The sequence below is a fragment of the Bos indicus genome, chromosome 11 (assembly GCF_029378745.1).
Source record: "Bos indicus isolate NIAB-ARS_2022 breed Sahiwal x Tharparkar chromosome 11, NIAB-ARS_B.indTharparkar_mat_pri_1.0, whole genome shotgun sequence".
Taxonomy (NCBI): Eukaryota; Metazoa; Chordata; class Mammalia; order Artiodactyla; family Bovidae; genus Bos; species Bos indicus.
The window spans coordinates 2334635-2355543 of record NC_091770.1 but is presented as its reverse complement, the minus strand read 5'-3'; the positions used below and the strand labels follow the sequence as shown (position 1 = coordinate 2355543).

The 20909-nt window shown below is 43.7% G+C and overlaps 1 pseudogene; it reads left to right on the top strand.

Moving 5' to 3' along the window:
* The first annotated feature begins 19679 nt into the window (after positions 1–19679).
* LOC109565491 (protein BEX3-like) lies at positions 19680–20251 on the top strand (annotated as a pseudogene).
* Positions 20252–20909: the final 658 nt, after the last annotated feature.

Below are 20909 nucleotides of genomic sequence, written 5' to 3'. Positions count from 1 at the left end.
TGATGAGAACAGTTGCTCAAAGACTTGAAAACATTCGCAGAGAGATCAATAATTAAAAAACAAGGCAAACGATTTTGAGTGGTCTTCCCAGAATTGATGAACCTACAGGTATTATTGATACTGTTCAATTGTTGCTGTTGATTCAAGAAGCCAGAGCAGAGTTTGTAGTTACTGAAGAAGTAGACTTCATGAATATCTTCATGGACCAGCTAGAGGCAGGAATATTTCAAAGTTGAGAAAACACTAATTCAGTACAACCTGAAGTAGAATCTGCTAATATGTGTTACATCTGATGGTGGGAAAAATGTTTGTGGAACAGGAAAAGCCTTTGGTGAACAAATTTACAAAACTAGCGAACAAGTGTTTAAAGTCCATGGTTATTCGTCCTATTATTCATTGACAGGTACTTTGTGGAAAATATTTGAATCCCTCATGTTTCAGTGATCAACAGTGTCAACGGTGAACTTAGTTTATTCTCATGGACTTAAAAATCATCAGTTCTGCCAATTTTCTTTAGAAATTGAAGCTGAATATACTGACTTGCCCTACCACACAGCAGTTTGCAATTTTTTCAAGCTTGGAGCTGAGAGTAACATTTTTCTCTCTGAAACTGTCCTCAACTATTTTGCTCAAACACTGAGTGGCTTTGGAAATTAGTTTTTGCTGCAGACTTGATATTGTTTCTTAGTGAGGTCAACCTAAAATTACAAGGCAAAATGGCATATGTGAAATTTATTCTGTGATAAAGTCATTTCAACAAACTGAATCACAAGTAATAGCAAGCTGCTCAATACACTTCCCATACTGTCGAAAGATGAAACAAGAAGCAGGATGTCCATTCCCACATAAATCTGCAGTAGATATATTTTCTGAATTATTTCTGAACTGCAGTTCCAGCAGTTTGCCAGATACTGGTGCAATTGGAAAGAACAGTTCCATATTTCAAAATCCATTTAACTTTGTTTTTAACTTTTAATTGAGGATCTTCCAGGTAATCTCTAATGAGTGATTAATCTGCAGTATAATGACATACTAAAAGTCAAATATTGAGATAAATCTAATTATATAAGAATGCTGCTGCTGCTAAGTCTCTTCAGTCGTGTTTGACTCTGTGTGACCCCATGGACAGCAGCCCACCAGGCTCCTCTGTCCATGGAATTCTCTAGGCAAGAATACTGGAGTGGGTTGCCATTTCCTTCTCCATATAAGAATAAATATGCTCAATTAAAATCATAAGTTGTGGATTAATATCAATTAACAATCTTTATCTGTACTGAAAAAATATTTTCAAAGAATCACTATGTACTACACAGGGAATATAGCTAATATTTTACAATAACTGTAAATGAAATGTTACCTTTAGAACTGTGAATCACTGTGTCATACACCTGAAGCATATAATACTGTACATCAACCACACCTCAACAGAAAAAGAAGCAATGTGTAATATTTCATTACAGATCAGCACTTACAGATGAAATTTGCAATCAATTTGGATGATCAGATCAGATCAGTCGCTCAGTCATGTCCGGCTCTTTGCGACCCCATGAATCGCAGCACGCCAGGCCTCCCTGTCCATCACCAACTCCCGGACTTCACTGAGACTCACGTCCATCGAGTCAGTGATGCCATCTAACCATCTCATCCTCTGTCGTCCCCTTCTCCTCTTGCCCCCAATCCCTCTCAGCATCAGAGTCTTTTCCAATGAGTCAACTCTTCGCATCAGGTGGCCAAATTTGGATGATAGGGAACACTAACTTTGAGCCCCAGCTCGTGTTTTTTTTTTTTTTTTTTAATTCCATTCTTCCATTCAGTTCAGTCGCTCAGTTGTGTCTGACTCTTTGCCATCCCATGGACTGCAGCACACCAGGCTTCCCTGTCCATCACCAACTCCTGGAGCTTGCTCAAACTCATGTCCATTGAGTCAGTGATGCTATCTAACTATTTCATCCTCTGTCATCCCCTTCAATCTTTCCCAGAATCAGGGTCTTTTCAAATGAGTCAGTTCTTCGCATCAGGTGGCCAAAGTATTGGAGCTTCAACTTCGGCATCAGTCCTTCCAATGAATATTCAGGACTGATTTCCTTTAGGATGGACTGGTTGGATCTCCTTCCAGTCCAAGGGATTCTCAAGAGTCTTCTCCAACACCACAGTTCAAAAGCATCAATTCTTTGGCCCTTAGCCTTCTTCACAGTCCAACTGTCAGATCCATACATGACTACTGGAAAAACCATAGCTTTAACTAGACGGACCTTTGTCGGCAAAGTAATGTCTCTGCTTTTTAATATGCTGTCTAGGTTGGCTTTTCTTCCAAGGAGCAAGCGTCTTTTAATTTCATGGCTGCAGTCACCATCTGCAGTGATTTTGGAATCCAAGAAAATCAAGTCTGTCACTGTTTCCATTGTTTCCCCATCTATTTGCCATGAAGTGATGGAACTGGATGCCATGATCTTAGTTTTTTAAATGTTGAGTTTTAAGCCAGCCTTTTCACTCTCCTCTTTCACTTTCATCAAGAGGCTCTTTAGTTCCTCTTTACTTTGTGCCATAATGGTGATGTCATCTGCATATCTAAGGTTATTGATATTTCTCCTGGGAATCTTGATACCACCTTATGCTTCATCCAGCTCAGCATTTTGCATGATGTACTCTGCATACAAGTTAAATAAGCAGGGTGACAATATACACCCTTGACATACTCCTTTCCTGATTTGGAACCAGTGTGTTGTTCCATATCCAGTTCTAACTGTTGCTTCTTAACCTGTATACAGGTTTCTCAGAAAGCAGATAAGGTGGTCTGGAATTCCCATCTCTTGAAGAATTTTCCACAGTTTGTTGTGATCCACACAGTCAAAGGCTTTGGTGTAATCAATACAGCAGAAGTAGAGTTTTTCTGGAACTGTCTTGCTTTTTCTGTGGTCCAACAGATGTTGGCAATTTGATCTCCGATTCCTCTGCCTTTTTCTAAATCCAGCTTGAACATCTGGAAGTTCACAGTTCATGTACTGTTGAGTCCTCTCTTAGAGAATTTTAAGCTAGCATGTGAGATGAGTGCAATTGAGTGGTAATTTGAACATTCTTTGGCATTGCCCTTCTTTGGGATTGGAATGAAAACTGACTTTCCAGTCCTGTGGTCACTGCTAAGTTTTTTAAATTTGCTGGCATATTGAGTGCAGCACTTTCACAGCATCATCTTTTAGGATTTGAAATAGCTCAACTGGAATTCCATCACCTCCATTAGCTTTGTTTGTAGTTATGCTTCCTAAGGCCCGCTTGACTTCCCATTCCAGGATGTCTGGCTCTAGGTGAGTGATCACACCATCGTGGTTTTTTGTATAGTTCTTCTGTGTATTGTTGCCACCTCTTCTTAATATCTTGTGCTTCTGTTAGGTCCATACCATTTGTGTTCTTTATTGTGCCCATCTTTGCATGAAATGTTCCCTTGATATCTCTAATTTTCTTGAAGAGATCTCTAGTCTTTCCCGTTCTATTGTTTTCCTCTATTTCTTTGCACTGATCACTGAGGAAGGCTTTCTTATCTCTCCTTGCTATTCTTTGGAACTCTGCATTCAAATGGGTATCTCTTTCCTTTTCTCATTTGCCTTTAGCTTCTCTTCTTTTCTCAGCTATTTGTAAGGCCTCCTTGGACAACCATTTTGCCTTTTTGCATTTCTTTTTCTTTGGGATGGTCTTGATCAGTGCTTCCTGTACAATGTTACGAACCTCCGTCCATAGTTTTTCAGGTATGCTATCAGATCTAACCCCTTGAATCTATTTGTCACTTCCACTGTATAATCATGGAATAATTCTTCCATTAGTAGACCCATATTACCAAAAAAATTGCACTTGATTATTTTTATTATGAACTTTGTAGAAAATTACGTGGAAAATTATTTTCTCTGATTATGTAAGCACTTACATAATATTCTCCATTTTGCCTCCTGGCTAGCAACTCTAAAACATTTACCATCTGGTCATTTACAGAAAAAGTTAACTCACTTTTGCTTTTAAGCATCAAAATATACGCATTTCCCTAGAAAATTTTCAAGTTTGTATCTTTTTGTAAAAATGGTACATGCTCATTGTAAAAATATATGGGAGGAATAGAATAAAGAAGCTACCGTCACACCCCCTGACCCAGAGACAAGTGTTAGAGATTTGGGGAGTAACTTCTAGAAGTGATTTTTGCTAATATTTCCAAAAATGTATCTTTTGGAACACCAGTTGCTCAAGATGACCCTCAAAAAAGAATGTGTATGATGTTTCTGGATAATATTTTAACAACTCATAAGGGCAAACCATGGTAATTTTGAAAAGCTTAGAAAATATAGAAAAGTTTTAAAAAATCAGTTTTTTTTTTTTTTTAAAATAAGTCCTGAAACTGGTATCAGGGTTCCCAGCGGGATTTGATGGCATCCTCATGCTGAGTAATTGAGAAGAATTTAATAAAGGAACAAAAAGGGTGGGGATTTGGGGAAAGCTGCAAGGGATAACGGGGTTCCCAGGTGGCGCTAGTGGTAAAGAACCTGCCTGCCAATACAGGAAACCTAAGAGACTTGGAATCGATGCCTGGGTCGGGAAGATCCCCTGGAGGAGGGCATGGCAACACACTCAAGTATTCTTACCTGGAGAATCCCATGAACAGAAGAGCCTGGCAGGCTACAGTTCATAGGTTCAAACCCAGTCATGCACGATTAAAGTGAATTAGCATGCATGCATACAAGGGATGGCTATTGTTCCTGAAGCCAGCCCAGCTCTGGGTACGGGTTAGGAGGGTGGGGTGATCTGTTACTAGAACTTGAGAAGAGTAGTTATTTGGAGAAAATCTGATTTTTAAAAAAATGTGGCCTTCAGTTGAGAGGATGAAACTGTGCCTCTGGGACCCCATAGGAAAAGAGCTGAGTTCTCTCAAGACTGATTTCTGACTGGCCAAAACCAGTTGGAAGCCAGTGGACAAGGGAGTCTCTGATTTAATCCTTCAGGGCCAGTTCCCCAGGGCACAGAGCAGGGAGAGAAAGGTGAGAGAGGGTGGGCAGGGGCAGACAGAGAAGATGCACGTCACTGCCAAAGTACCCAAGTTCGTCCCAAACAAGTGCCAGTCTGTGAATTCGCACTGCAACCAGCCACCTCATACAGGCAGATGAAACCACACCCTACACCCTGTAGCTTAAGGTAGAAACAAGATAGAAACAAAATGATGCACCAAGAGCACCAAGCTTATTTTGCAGAGTACCAGCTTCCCAGGTGGCACTAGTGGTAAAGAACCCACCTGCCAACTCAGGTAGATGTAAGAGACCTGGGTTTGATACCTGGGTTGGGAAGATCCCCTGGAGAAGGGCATGGCCACCCACTCCAGTATCCTTGCCTAGAGAACCCCATGGACAGAGCTGCCTGGTGGGCTACAGTCCGTAGGGTCACAAAGAGTTGGACACGAATGAAGTGACTTGGCACACAGAGAAAGCTAAGTAAACAACTTGCTGACAGCTCCTCCTGACTGAGCATCGTGCAGATGAGTTGAGGGACTAGAGTGACTGATGGTGAACTTTGGCTGCCACAGGCCAAAAATGCACCATGTGTTACATAGGAACTGCTCCCCGCAAGCTGCACATGCAATCCGTGAAGAGGCTTCAAGGACCTGCACAGAGAACTTTTTTTAAAAGATTTTTTAAAATATGGACCATTTAAAAAGTCTGTATTGAATTTATTACCTTATTGTTTCTGTTTTTTATGTTTTGGCTTTTCAGCTATGAGGCATGTGGGATCTGAGCTCCCCCACCAGGGATCCAACTGTACCCCCTGCATTGGAAGGTGAAGTCTTAACCATTGGACCACCAGGGATGTCCCCATAGAGAACTCTTGCAGTTTACATAGTAAGGTAAACCTACTTTCCACCAATCATTTGCCAGGCCCCTCCCTTTATAAGTCGCCACTTTCAGAATAGACATCCCAGTCACAAGCCACGGGAGAGACAGATCTGAACTTTGCCTCCTGTCTCCCTGCTTGCTGTTGTTCAGTCACTAAGAATGTTCAACACTTGGGACCCCATGGACTACAGAATGCCGTGCTTCCCTGTCCTTCACTATCTCCCAGAGTTAGCTGAAACTTATGTCCATTGAGTTGATGATGCTATCTAACCATCTTATCTTCTGTCACCCTCTTCTTTTGCTTTCAATATTTCCCAGCATTAGGGGCTTTCCCAGTGAGTCGGCTCTTCCCATCAGGTGTCCAAAGTATTGGAGCTTCAGCTTCAGCATCAGTCCTTCCAATGAATACTCAAGGTTGATTTCCTTTAGGATGGACTGGTTTCACTCCCTGCTTGGCTGCCCTGCAATAAAGCCTTTTTCTTTCAGCAAAAAACAAAATTGCCCAAAATGGTATTTGGGCTTTTGTGTGCAGTGAGCAACAAGCCCACTTGCTGTGTTACACAAACACGTTTGAATCCATGATTTTTTTTTTGCTGTGCTATGCAGTATGTGGGATTTTAGTTCCCTGACCAGGAATTGAACCCACAGCCCCTAGATCAGAAACACAAAGACTTAACTACTGGACCACCGAGGAAGTCCCTGAATCCATATGTTTAAGACCAGATTTGGGTTCACTGTCCTGCTGCTGCCGCCTAGTCACTTCAGTCATGTCCTGTGGTCTGCAGACTGCCAGGGTCCTCTGCCCATAGGATTCTCTAGGCAAGAATACTAGAGTGGGTTGCCATGCATGCCTCCAGGGGATCTTCCTGACCCACGGATCGAACCTGGGTCTTGTACATTGCAGGCAGATTCTTTACCGTTGAGCCACCAGGGAAGCCCACTGTGCTGCTGTTCTTCACTAAAAAGAGTCCGAATTCTTTGGAGGGTGACAGCACAATTTTTCAGGATATCCAAAAAGGTGTGGCAAGCCTAGGACATCTTGCTGATCTTTAAAGTGAGGGAACCATCAGTAGACGGTCTCAGATGACGTTAGAGAAAGTGCCCAGAGGCCACACAAAGACTCCCACAGCTAGAGGAAACGGCAGATTATGCATGAAAAGATAACTATGATCATTGGGATAAGCTCAGCCACAGATCTGTGAAGATTTTTTAAAATGATAAAGTTTTTGTAAAAGGGTCTTGTCATGAACCCATGTATCTGAATTGCTGCTAAGTTGCTTCAGTTGTGTCTGACTCTGTGTGACCCCATAGACGACATCCCACCAGCCTCCCCTGTCCCTGAGATTCTCCAGGCAAGAACACTGGAGTGGGTTGCCATTTCCTCCTCCAATGCATGAAAGTGAAAAGTGAAAGTGAAGCCGCTCAGTCGTGTCCAACTCTTAGCGACCCCTGGACCGCAGCCTACCAAGCTCCTCTGTCCATGGGATTTTCCAGGCAAGAGTACTGGAGTGGGGTGCCATTGTCTTCTCCGAATTCACTACACAAATCTTATGCTTTGATCATCACACAATACACCTATTAAAAAGATAGAAATATACTGTATATATAAAAAATATAATGTAAATCTATATTAACATGGAAAATAAATCATAAAATATTAAAGGGGGTGGTGTGTCTTGGTTGGATGGTGCTCAAAATGAATTTTATAGATGGGAAAACAGTGGAAACAGAGACAGACTTTATTTTGGGGGGCTCCAAAATTACTGCAGATGGTGAATGCAGCCATGAAATTAAAAGACACTTGCTCCTTGGAAGAAAAGTTATGACCAACCTAGACAACAGAGAGACATTACTTTACCGACAAAAGTCCGTCTAGTCAAAGCTTTGGTTTTCCCAGTAGTCATGTATGGATGTGATAGTTGGACTATAAAGAAAGCTGAGCACCAAAGAATTGATGCTTTTGAACTGTGGTGTTGGAGAAGACTCTTGAGAGTCCCTTGGACTGCAAGGAGTTCCAACCAGTCCATCCTAAAGGAGATTAGTCCTGGATGTTCATTGGAAGGACTGATGCTGAAGCTGAAACTCCAATACTTTGGCCACCTCATGGGAAGAACTGACTCATTGGAAAAGACCCTGATGCTGGGAAAGACTGAAGGCGGGAGCAGAAGGGGACGACAGAGGATGAGATGACTGGATGGCATCACCCACTGGATGGACTTGAGTTTGAGTAAACTCTGGGAGTTGGTGATGGACAGGGAGGCCTGGTGTGCTGCAGTCCATGGGGTCACAAAGAGTCGGACACGACTGAGGGACTGAACTGAACTGAAAGAAACAGGTGCTCCCACGCTGGCCTGTGTAACTCTGGGCTTTGTCCACTTGGTTCCAGAGACTCAGGAAGGGGCTTCCTCCTCAAGATCAGTGTTGGGGGCTCCATGAGCACTCTCCCTTCAGCCCTTCACCACCAACTGTGCCCCCAGTGGCTCCTTCCCCCACCCAGGAACCATCCCCCCACCTCTACACTCTCTCAGCGGAGTCTGCTTATCAGGACACTGAGGTCACCTCAGGAGAGTATAGGGGTGCACAGTGACTGGGGTGCGTGGTTGAGAGAAGCTTGCAGCCCCACCCCCCATCCTCCCCGCCCCAGGGTGTAGAGCCTGTAAATGAATGTCTGAGACAGTACTTCCCAGAGTTGCACATATGAGCAGAGCACTGTTGCAAGGGGAACATTGGCACTTTCCTGGAATTCTGGCCCACCCCAGCCCCACCCCACCCATCACCCCCAGCCCAGTATTCTTGCCTGGAGAATTCTGTGGACAGAGGTGCCTGGCGGGCTATAGTCTAAAGGGTCTCAAGAAGTCAGATAAGACTGAGTGCCTAACACTTTGCATGATCCATCCTTCCCCCATGGACGCAGATTGGTGTGGCAGGAGAAAGAGAACAGTACCAAGACTCAGAGCCCTGTTTTGCTGCCTATTGTCTGAGGCCTGAAAAGTTCTGACCCTCCCAGAGCCCCAGCTTCCTCATGTGATAAACACGATGATAAAACTCCTTTTCTCTTAAGGTTAGTGTGAGTGAAGGAGGAAACAGAACAGGCTGTATCTTGAAAGCAGGACTCCGTCTTGGGCCGGACTGTGGACTTTGAGCTCTATGCCCAGTAACTGTGGAAACGACATACCAACTGGAAAACCAGGCCCCTGCAAGGAAGGGCCCCAGGGCTCTCTATTGCCTCAAAGAATACCCTACTTATCTATGTAACCAAATAGAATCATACATTCTATTATGCTTATTGGGGTATGACCACAAGCCTATTGATAATTGTCCACTGTTAACTACCTAAGCTTAAGGCATATGAATCACAGGTTAACTTTGATTGTATCTTTCTTTTTCCTTTGGTCAGACTAGTTTAAGGGAATTTGGGGAGGTGGGTTTGGCCACATACACTTGGGGTATATAAGGTTTTCACAAAAACTGGTCAGGGTCCTTGGCTAAGAGGAGACTCTGCCTTGGGCCCGCCGGTGTAATAAACTGCACTCCACTATCTGCATTGTCCTTCTGAGTGAGTTCGTTTCCCGGAACGCGTGGCTACAACATGAGGATTAAATAACCCCATATATTTAGAGCGCCTTGCTCAGGGAGTAGCCACCCACCCTCCTGGGTGTTGGTATCTGTCATCCATATTCACATTACAAAATACGGTACTTACCACAGAAATCTGCACCTTGCTTAGTCGTGTGTGTGTGTGTGTGTGTGTGTGTGTGTGTCACTGTCAGACTGTCAGACTCTGTGACTCCACGGGTGGCAGCCCGCCAGGCTCCTCTGTCCGTGGAATTTTCCAGGCAATAATACTTGAGTGGGTTGCTATTTCCTTCTCCAAGGGATCTTCCTGACCCAAGGATCAGACCTGAGTCTCTTGCGTCTCCTGCATTGGCAGGTGGATACCTAGAGAAGCCCCACTAAGTTTCGGTATCACTAATGAAATTCTGGGACTCTTAAGGGCAAAGACTAAAATTAAACTTAATTCTATGCTGGTTTTACAACAGCTGTGTCTTGGAATGAATGAATGGAATAAAAGATTGACACATTCATTCATTATCCCGAGTGTTCCAGCTATGAAGAATAGGAGACTGTTTGGATGGGTATCTTTTTGTTTTTATAGGCTCTTTGGAAGTTGGGGATAATTTACAGGAAACATGCCTAAGATCCACACAGAATCCTGACCAGGATGATGTAGAAATTGAGTCTATGGCCAAGAATTAGATAAGCAAATAAACATTTATTTTTTAATTTATTTACTTGTTTATTTGGCTGCACTGGATCTTAGGTATGGCTTGTGGGGCATAGTTCCCTGACCAGGGATGAACCCAGGCCTCCTGCATTGGGAGCAAGGAGTCTTAATCACTGAATACCAGGGAGGTGTAAACATTTAAGATCCAATAAACATTTGGATCTTAAATAAAATACCAGGTTTGGGCATCAAGGAAGCTAAGGCAAAATAATCATGATACAGTAAAAACCATTTTTTCTCAACCAGAAATTTCAAAAAAATCAATTTTTCAACAACTGCAAGGTTTTCATTGAACTAACTTCTTGTTATAACAAGCTGGAAGAGCTAGCTTGCTCTGGTGACAAACAGTTTTCAAAGTTTGCTGTGCAGTCAAAGCCTGTGTGGACAGAGCTGTACGCTGCTGATGCTGCTGAACGTGGAGGGAAAGTAAAAATTCGCTGCCTTGTTTCCAGTCAGCCCGGAATGCCCTGTAAAGGAGGAGAATCATGAATAGCAGAGCTGCTACTTGTGCATAGAATGCAGCTCCTGCTTCATCAGTCTGAATGGCATCTCATCGCACATTGAACAGCAGGCTCTTTCCTCTCAGATGTAGCGTTCGTACTGCTAGGAGGACAGCAAATAGATGCTGATGATTAAATGGAGATTTCAGAAATATAAGCAGACTCTACTGATTTCAAGATGCTGAGCACATCTATTGAAATCCTACGCATAATTTCAAGAAGAGCAAACTCAGAAACCATGGTGAATGAGTCACTTCCTGCCTCTCGCCCACCCGTGTTCACATGTCAACTCATAGACGTAGTTCTTATGTGACACCGGATGTCTGCTTGTTCTTTGGTTGAAATAGTCAAATAAGTGAACCCTGAGGAGACACAGTGTGATGCAGAAAGTGCTCATGCTTTAGCCTGTCGGTATTCAAGGGTTTGGCTGTGAGTGTGAAGAGAGCTCAGCTGAGGGGGTGTCATGACTCAGAAAAGAGTAGTGTTAGGCCATGTTGAGAATATTTTATTTTTTTAACACATTAAGAATAACTTTTATTTAAAAACAGAAATATTTATATGTATATATATATATGTTGCAGCCCTTAAGGAAAAATAACAAAGTCCCTTTATTTGAAATTCAGTGTAAACAGGTATACAATTTTAAACTATAAATCCATAGTTTTTTTCTTTCTTGTTTAAGTGATGTAAAAACTTTTGTTCTGTTCAAAGGCATCTGTGTCTTGGAATTACAGGGACTTCTCAGTAATTTCTTCACTAGTCTGTTTGTTGTTTAGTTCCTAAGTTGTATCTGACTCTTTCTCGACTTCATGGACTGCAGCCTGCCAGGCTCCTCTGTCTGTGGGTTTTCCCAGGCAAGAATACTGGAGTGGGTTGCCATTTCCTTCTCCAGGAAATATTTTAAAATACTTTTTAAAGTTTTAGGTATACAAGCAAGAGATGTAATATACGTTCATTGAAGAAATCTTAGAAAATGTTGTTCAGTTGCTCAGTCATTTCTGATTCTTATTCAGTGACACTGATTCTGATTCAGTAACCCCATGGACTGCAGCACGCCAGACCTCCCTGTCCCTCACTCTGCCCTGGAGTTTGCCCAAGTTCATGTCCGCTGCATCAGTGATGCCATCCAGCCATCTCATCCTCTGATGCCCTCTTCTCCTGCCCTCCATCTTTCCCAGTATTAGGGTCTTTTCCAGTGAGTTCGCATCAGGTGACCAAAATATTGGAGCTTCAACTTCAGCATCAGTCCCTCCAATGATTATTCAGGGCTTAGAAAATACAGGTAAGCAAAAGGAAGAAAACAAAAGTCACCCACAACCCTACTACCCAAGAGAACTGCTGCCAGCATCTTGAAGTTGACGTAGGTCTGGAAGATGTTCACACAGAGGCTGATGTGTGGTTAACAGTGGGGACTGCGGGGCCCAAGCCCTACTCCTCAGTAATGAGGCATTGATTAAGCTGTTTGGCTACTTTACCTCCCAGTTTCCTTATCTGTAAAATGGAGAAAATGATACTACCTTGCTCAAAGTGTTGATATGGGTAGGTGAGTTCATATTTCTAAAGCACTTAGAACAAGTACTGGCACATGCCAGCCATATGGTAAAACAACATGCATATTACATAATTTTCTTTTTCTCTTCTATGTTTAAAACTGAAATAACAGGCAAAACTAACCTAAGGTAGAAAAAAAAAAAAATCAAAGCAGTGATTCCCCCTGGGGACAGACATTGATTAAGAAGGGTATGAGGGAAATTTCTGGTGTAATGAATAATGTTTACACCTGGGGAAGCATTTGACTTGACACAGATTGTGAGTTTGTCTAAACTCAAAATTTTACACTTTTAAGGTTTATGTATTTCATTATATGTAAATTTTATTTTAGATGAATAAGCACTGGAAGCAAATATTGAAATATTGTTAATGATGTTCATGCTAAAGTATTTAGGGGAGAGTATACTGGTGTGGAGACTCTGATGCTGGGAGAGATTGGGGGCAGGAGGAGAAGGGGATGACAGAGGATGAGATGGCTGGATGGCATCACCGACTTGATGGAAGTGAGTTTGAGTGAACTCCAGGAGTTGGTGATGGACAGGGAGGCCTGACGTGCTACGATTCATGGGGTCGCAAAGAGTCGGACATGACTGAGCGACTGAACTGAACTGAACTGAACTGAAATTGGTGTGGAGAAGAGGGCAGCAGAGGATGAGATGGTTGGATGACATCACTGACTCAATGGACATGAATCTGAGCAAACTCTGGGAGACAGTGAAGGACAGGGGAGCCTGGCGTGCTGCAGTCCATGGGGTTGCAAAGAGTTGGACCTGATTTAGTGACTGAAGAACAATAACAACAATACTGGCGTGTGCAATTTACTTTGAAATGCATCGAAAAATGAGGTAGATTGATGGATGGATATAGAGGGTTGATAGATGGATAGAAATACAATAAAGCAAGTATACTAAAATGTTAATGTTAGAATTGAGGTAGTGTTCATCATAAAATTCTTTCAACTTTTGGTATTTTTCACAATAAAAATTTTTATAATAATATATAAAATATGGGGAAAAGTATATAATACTGTGGTACTGTTTAACTTGCTCTTTTTGCTCTAAGATGTATCATGATAGTCCTAAGTTATTAGTCTTTTCTATAAATATAATCATTATAATATCATATTCTATAGATTAATGAAATTAACTCAACCACTATTACATATTTCAATTAATTCTGAATTCATTACAAAGCAGTGAGAAGAATGCTTCGTGAATGAACTATTAATACCCTCAAAGACTTTTGAGAAAACATTTTATCCATAAAACTAGAATAAGACACCCTTAAAAAAATAAGAGTCCTGGGAAGGGAGGGATAAATTAGGAGTTTGGGATTAACAGATCCACACTAGTATATATAAAACAAATAAAAAGAACCTATTGTATAGCATCAGATCAGATCAGTCACTCAGTCATGTCCGACTCTTTGCGACCCCATGAATTGCAGCACATCATAGGGAACTATATTTGATATCTTGTAATAACCTATAAAGAATATATATATGTATATGTGTATATATATGGGGCTTCTCTGGTGGCTCAGTGATCTCGAAATATATTGATTAGAGATCATACATAAGTAGTAAATTTATAAAAAAAAAGCAAAAGAATAGCTAACATAAAATTCAGGGAAGTGGTTACTTTTGGTAGGGGGATGGTGGGAGGAACCACTGGAGCCCCTCCACAGGGTTTCTGAGGTGCTAGGGTGATGGGCACGTCATAGGTGTATGATCTCTTCTCCTGTCTCCTTGGCATGTTGGTCTCAGACAGCAGTTTGTGTTCCAAGCCTTCCTGAAGCCTGCCCCCAGCTGTGTGTCTGCCTCTGAGAAGAGCTTGGTGATCCCCGTCACACGGGCCCGATTGTGGAGGTGCTGTGCCCATGCTTGTTGGCTTGCTAAAAAGCTGGCTGAGGACTGCCCTGGCGGTCCAGTGGTTAGGACTCTGAGCTTCCACTGCAGGGCGTGTGGGTTCTATCCCTGGTCAGGGAACTGAGATGCTGCACAGAGAGGTTGAAATAATAATAATAATAAGCTGGTTGGATACACAGTTGGGAAAACTATGGTGCCTGGGGAAAAAAAAATGATTAGAACTTGGGACTGCTCCCAACCAGCGGTCTGGGCTGGGGGGGATTAATAGGCAAGAATTGGAGCTGCCGAGTTGAAACCAAAATTAGACTCTAGAGAGAAAGGTGGGCAGGAGTGCAGTGCAGGTTTTTTTTTTTTTTTTTTTGGCCATAGAAATTGCAGGGGATAGCATGGTCTGGAGTAGGAAGCCTAACGGAGGATCTGCCCAGTATAAGGAGGAGATAAGCCAGTCAAGAAGAGTCTCTCCTCCATCTGTGGCAGGAGCCAGTCCTCAAAATGGCAAGTCACCCCCCCACCTGGCTTGGGATGGATCCGTCACAGAATCAGTATTGTTGCGAATGCCAAGCCGTGCCTTGACACATGACTGCCTTTGCAGGAGTCTGCATTTACACGTAGTCATGATATTATCTCATTTTAAAATGAGCATATGGAAACCTGCAGGCCAGAATGAACTCTCAGTCCCTACAAAGCAGCCACTTGGTGAGCTGGGGCTGTACAGTCAGCCTCACAATGCATTCCGGCACAGCCATCCAACCTACAGCCATGCTGCTAGACGCACCAAATGCCGGCAACCCGTTATCTTTGTGAGTGCTAGAATGTGCGGAAGAGCCAACAGCCATTCAGAACCAGGTGCACTGAGGCATTCCCTGACAAACCAGTGATCAGGACTCAGTGTTTTCACTGCAGTGACCCAACTCCAGGATCCCACAAACAGCTCAGTATGGCGGAAAAAAAATAAAAAACCGAGTGTGCTGTGTCGAAGGGCCATCAGGTTTCATAGGGCCATTTGGGATAAGAAAAGAAGGATATGACAAAGAATGAGACAGTCTTCCTGTGTTTATGTTACAAACTGCCTCCAAATACAGCATTCCATAGATGCTTTTGAGAAACATTACTTCCTGCATGGTTCCAGGCGCCCAGCAGGCCTATGGAGTAGGTAAAACTACCCCGTTACACAGACAATGCACCTGAGGCCCAGAGTCACTAAGAACTTACCCAAGATTGCACAGCTAGTAAGGGGTGAAGTTTGGATTTGAACCCAGGCAGTCTGACACAAGACTCCATGCTTTAAAAAAAATTTTTTTTTTTAATTTATTTTTGGCTGTGCTGGTCTCTGCTGCTGTTTGTGGGCTTTCTCTAGTGGCAGTGAGCTGGGGGCTTGTCTAGTGTTGAGCACAGGCTCTAGGCACCTGGGTCTTCAGCAGTTGCAGCACACAGGCTCAGTATTTGGGGCTTGAAGGCTCTAGAGCATGGGCTCAGTAATTGTGATACATGGGGAGTTGGATGTGGGATCTTCCTGGACTAGGTATTGAACCTGCGTCCCTTGCATTGCAAGGTGGATTCTTAACCTCTGGGCCACAAGGGAAGCCCAAGACTGCATGCTTTTAATCGCTACAAGTTGCCTCTTGGTTAAAACAAGGGCATTGCCTCCTAAGGTGAAGACTCGGAAGAGAACAAATCTTTCTTAGAAACATACACCAAATGAAAGAGTTAGAAAATCAATTTTGCCTCTACATATCTAAACCATATATTTATATATAATATATGTACACATTATATATAAATGTTATGTATAATGTATATACATTATATATAAATATATTGCATATATAATGTATATTTATGTTTATATATATAAAATCTGTCTCGTTTACTGGTACAGCCCTGGAACCTAGTACAGTGACTGGCACATAGGAGACAATAAATTTTGCTAAATGAAGATGTGAATGAATGAATAAAGTGTGCATTAATGGGTGAATGGGTGTTCTAGGCTGCAGTCCATGGGGTCGCTAGGAGTTGGATACGACTGAGCGACTTCACTTTCACTTTTCACTTTCATGCACTGGAGAAGGAAATGGCAACCCACTCCAGTGTTCTTGCCTGGAGAATCCCAGGGATGGGGGAGCCTGGTGGGCTGCCGTCTATGGGGTCGCACAGAGTTGGACACGACTGAAGCAACTTAGCAGCAGCAGCAGCAGGGTGTTCTAGGCAGAGAGGGAGGTATCATTTATTGAGTCTCTTCTCCTTGTAGAAGGGAATCAATAAATAATAAATGTCCTTGGGAATCAATAAATGTCCTTGTAGGACACTGTGTTTTCTGGAGTCACATGATTTAACCTCATTCTAACTATAAGGTGTATGTTCAATTCCAGGTCAGGACCCATTTCACCATCCAACATGCAAGTTACCAAAGGGCTTTCGGGTAACCCAGAACTCCTCTTTACCAGCCCCAAGAGTTTGGGGTTCCCTGGACACACCAATCACCTAGTTCCCTGGTGTTTCAATCTCATTTCTAGCATTCCATAATCTCTGCCCATGGTCCCTCCATCAGACACCCCTAGTCTCCTGCTCCACCTCCTGCAATAGCCTCCCAGCCGTACTCCCTATCTCCGGTCCCCCACCCTGACCCTTCCACTATCCATCCAAGTACCACCTTCCCCATAACTAGTTCTGCGAGGAAACCCCTCTAAAGAGCATCTGGAGTAACATGGCCTGGCTTTGAGGCAAGGGAGGCCAGGCAAATCAGTTATCTTCTCTGGGCCTCAGTTTCTTCCTTGGTATAATGGGGAAAAAATCAATATATTTCATAGGACTTTGTGGGAATTAAATGAGATACTGTATGCTAAAATGGTACTTTGCAAATGCTTGCCAAATGCATGATAAATAGTATGGTTTCATTTTTGCTTAATCTACATGTTGGTCCTTCTAATCAAACACCTGCTATAAAGTTCCTCCCAAACCAGAAATCTGCTCTGGCTTCCCATTGTCTGCTGTGTGTGCCTAGTTGCTCAGTCGTGTCTGACTCTGTGACTCTTTTGACTGTAGCCCACCATACTCCTTTGCTCATGGAATTTTCTGGGTAAGAATACTGGAATGGGATGCTATTTCCTACTCCAGGGGATCTTCCTGACCCAGAGATCAAACCTGCATCTCTTGCATTGGCAGGTGGGTGCTATGCCACTGAGCCACCTGGGAAGCTCCAAGCATACTGGAGAGGGTTGCCATTTCCTTCTCCAGTGGATCTTCCCAACCCAGGGATTGAATCTGCGTCTCTTATGTCTCCTGCTTTGGCAAGTGGATTCTTTACCACTATTGCCACCTGGGAAGCCCCATTGTCTCCTAGGAAAAAGAAAAATCTCTTTACAATGGCATTGTTTTTTCAAGAGATTCTAAGTTGTAACAACAACATAAGTCGCTCAGTCATGTCCGACCCCATGGACTATAGCCTGCTAGGCTCCTCTGTCCATGGGGATTCTCCAGGCAAGAATACTGGAGTGGGTAGGCTATCCCTTCTCCAGGGGATGTTCCCAACTCAGAAATCTAACCGGGGTCTCCTGCATTGCAGGGGATTCTTTACTAGCTGAGCTACCAGGGAAGCCCACCCAATTATATCACATTGTTGTTCCATTTCTTACATTTGCCCTGCACTCAGCTGAATTCCTCAGTGGCTTAGTAGGTAAAGAATCTGCCTGCAATGCTGGAGACACAGGAGATGCCAGTTCTATCCCTGGGTCAGAAAGATCCCCTGGAGGAGGAAATGACAACCCACTCCAGTATTCTTGCCTGGGAAATCCCATGGACAAAGCCTGCCGAGCTACAGTCCACAGGGTCACAAAGAATCGGACACAACTGAGCAGGCGCCCACGCAGCTGAATCGAGCTCTTAACTCTTCTTGGGACTTGCCTCCGTCTTTCTGCCCTTGTGCAGTTGCTTTCTCTGTGTCTCCCTGAAATCTTTCCCACTCCCTGCCTCTACTGAAATCCTGGTGGGCATTTTTACCTCACCACAACAAAGCCTCACTCTGACTCCTAAATCAGAAGAGAATACTGATCGTCCAGTGCCCCCTGGTGGTACCCCTTGTACATTCTGCTTTTTATTTGCAGTCCTCAGGTTTTACTCTTCCTGTAAGACTGGTTCTCAAGGTTTCTAATTGGGTCTCATTTTTCTCTGTGTACCCATAAATGCTCATGGGGTTTAGTGCACATATACACATTTCAGAGATGACTAAATGAGGTGACAGGTCTTAAGGTGCAGACATACAGGGCCCAGGAGCCTGAGTAACCCTATGTCCGGTTTCAGGCTTAAGAAGTAGTGACTCCTGAAGGTCATCTTTGGAGAGAGGCCACACAATGTGACCCACACAAACTGAAATGAGGCCAGAGCTGAGCCCAACTTGCTAACTAATGCCCCCTCAACGGTCTATGCCTTTCCGAGTGCTTCCAGGTCCTTCAGCGTCCTGGGAATAATTCTGTTTTTAAATGTTTTCAAAAAATCTTTGTTTTTCAAATAAATTTAAAATTTATTTTAAATTTTTTCAAAAAAACCCTTTCATTCCCTGGTCAGGGAACTAAGATCCCACATGGCACATGGTGTGGACAAAAAAAAAAAAAAAGTGCACTAATCACCACAGTTGCATTTTAGAATATTTTTATCACAACAAGAAAATGTGTTCCCATTAGCAGTTTCCCACCATCCATCCTCTCCTGCACCCCATCTGTCTCCCTCACTCTATTCCCACCTCATCGACAACCACTTGTTTATTGGGTTGGCCAAAAAGTTCGTTCAGGAGCCACTCCATGATCCAATATGCAAGTTTCCAAATGGCTGTCTTAGTTGCAGCATGTGGGATCTTTTTTTTTTAGTTGGGCATTAAAACTCTTAGTGATCCAGTTCCCTGTCCAGGGATCGAACCCGGGCCCACTGCATCAGGAGGGCAGAGTCTTAGCCATTGGACCACCAGGGAAGGCGCTTGCCTGAATTTTAAGGATGACAACATGACACTCACCTAAAGAGACAAGGTAGCTACAAGTCACGCAGCTGCTGAGAAGCAGAGCTGTCACAGGACTTGACTGTCCCTTGGAAGGCCCAGTCAGATATATCAAAACACAGCCAGGGCTGCAAATTCCTTGCCTACGGGGGCCAGGCAGCTAACACCAAGGAGTGAGGGATTCAAGAGAAAGAAGACAGGTTCAGTGAGAGATGCATGTGCACCTACTAAGGCTGGCAGCTGCTGCATGTGGGTCCCATGTGGCTGGTATTCTGACTCTTCCCTAGATCCCAGAAATCCACATGGTGCGAACTATTGCCATTTTTAAATTAGGCACCAATACTGGAGTCAAAATATCTCCATAGGTCCAATTTTGGCCCAGCAGATGGCCATTGAGGATGAATTCCTTAAGCCTCCTTTAATTCATTTTTCAAAAGCAAACAGGCAATTCCCGTCTGGGTACAAGCTCCACGCTGCCCTGCACACAGTGGGATGGCATCAGGAGCGGGGCAAGCTGAGCAGGTCTACGAAACTAAACGCGATAGCCGCACACTTGAGGCAAGAACTGGAAGGAGCAGAAGACAGTGAGGAGAGGCCCAGAAAAATAGCCAAGGGGGAAAAAAGTCTCATCATGGCAAATATCAACCAGGGAAATGAAGAAATGGAGCAGCCTGTGCAGAATGGAGAGGAAGGCCACCCTTTGGGAGGGGATGAAGGCCACCAGCCAGAAAGAAATCATAGACGGGGACAGGCTTGCAGACTTGCCCCTAATTCCCAGTGTGCGAGCATGCTAAGTTGTGTCCGACTCTTTGCGACCCTATGGACCGTAGCCTGCCAGGCTCCTCTGTCCATGGGATTCTCCAGGCAAGAACATTGGAGTGGGTTGCCAGGCTCTCCTCCAGGGGATCTTCCTGACCCAAGGATCAAACCCATGTCCCTATGTCTCCTGAATTGGCAGGAGGGTTCTTTATCACTAGTGCCACCTGGGCAGCCTGATGGGCCATACCCAATAGGCAGGTCAACAATGGGATGGGTGGAGATGGAGATGATATGGAAGAGTTCATGGAAGAGATGAGAGAAATCAGGAGAAAACTTTGGGAGCTGCAATTCAGGAATTGTCTGCATATCCTTATGGGGATCTCTAATCAGCATGACTATCATGATGAATTTTGCCTTATGCCCTGGTTCCTGTCATTTCCATGAGATTATTACTGTGATTCCCACTGTTGTTCTCTTTTTCCTTGCATTTTCCTAATAATGCCTTTACTAATCTGTTTTCTGTGGCCCTTATGTAATTTCCATGTGTCAGGTGGGTTTTGTGTTGCCTTGGCACACAATCTAAGTTTCTCTCAACAGTAAAGTTTCACCCATTTGCATGGAAAAATATAAACTTAATAAAGCAATTAAAAAAAAAAAGCAAGAAGGCTGTAACCATTCAGCTGTTCATCACCATTCCACAGAATTGTTCTTGTTCAGTCTTGAATTGTTCTTATTCAGTCTTGTTCGTGTCTGACCCTTTGTGATCCCAGTGTGCCAGGCTTCCCTATCTTTCACTATGTCCCTGAGTTTGTGCAAACTCATGTCCATTGAGTTGGTGATGCCATCCAACCATCTCATCCTGCGTAGTTAACTAACCCTTCTCCTCCTGCCCTCAATCTTTCCCAGCATCAGGGTCTCTTTTACAGACTAGAACTGGTTGACTAGTGGTAGGAGGGCAGAGGTGCCTCTTGCCCCTCTCCGTGGCGGGGGGTGAGGGTGGGGGGCGCTTCATTGTTGGAGAAGAAATTAAGTCACTGTCTTCAATGAGTTGGCCCTGGCGGGCGGGCAGCTACTTTCTTCACTGATGTTCCTGGGGCCTTGG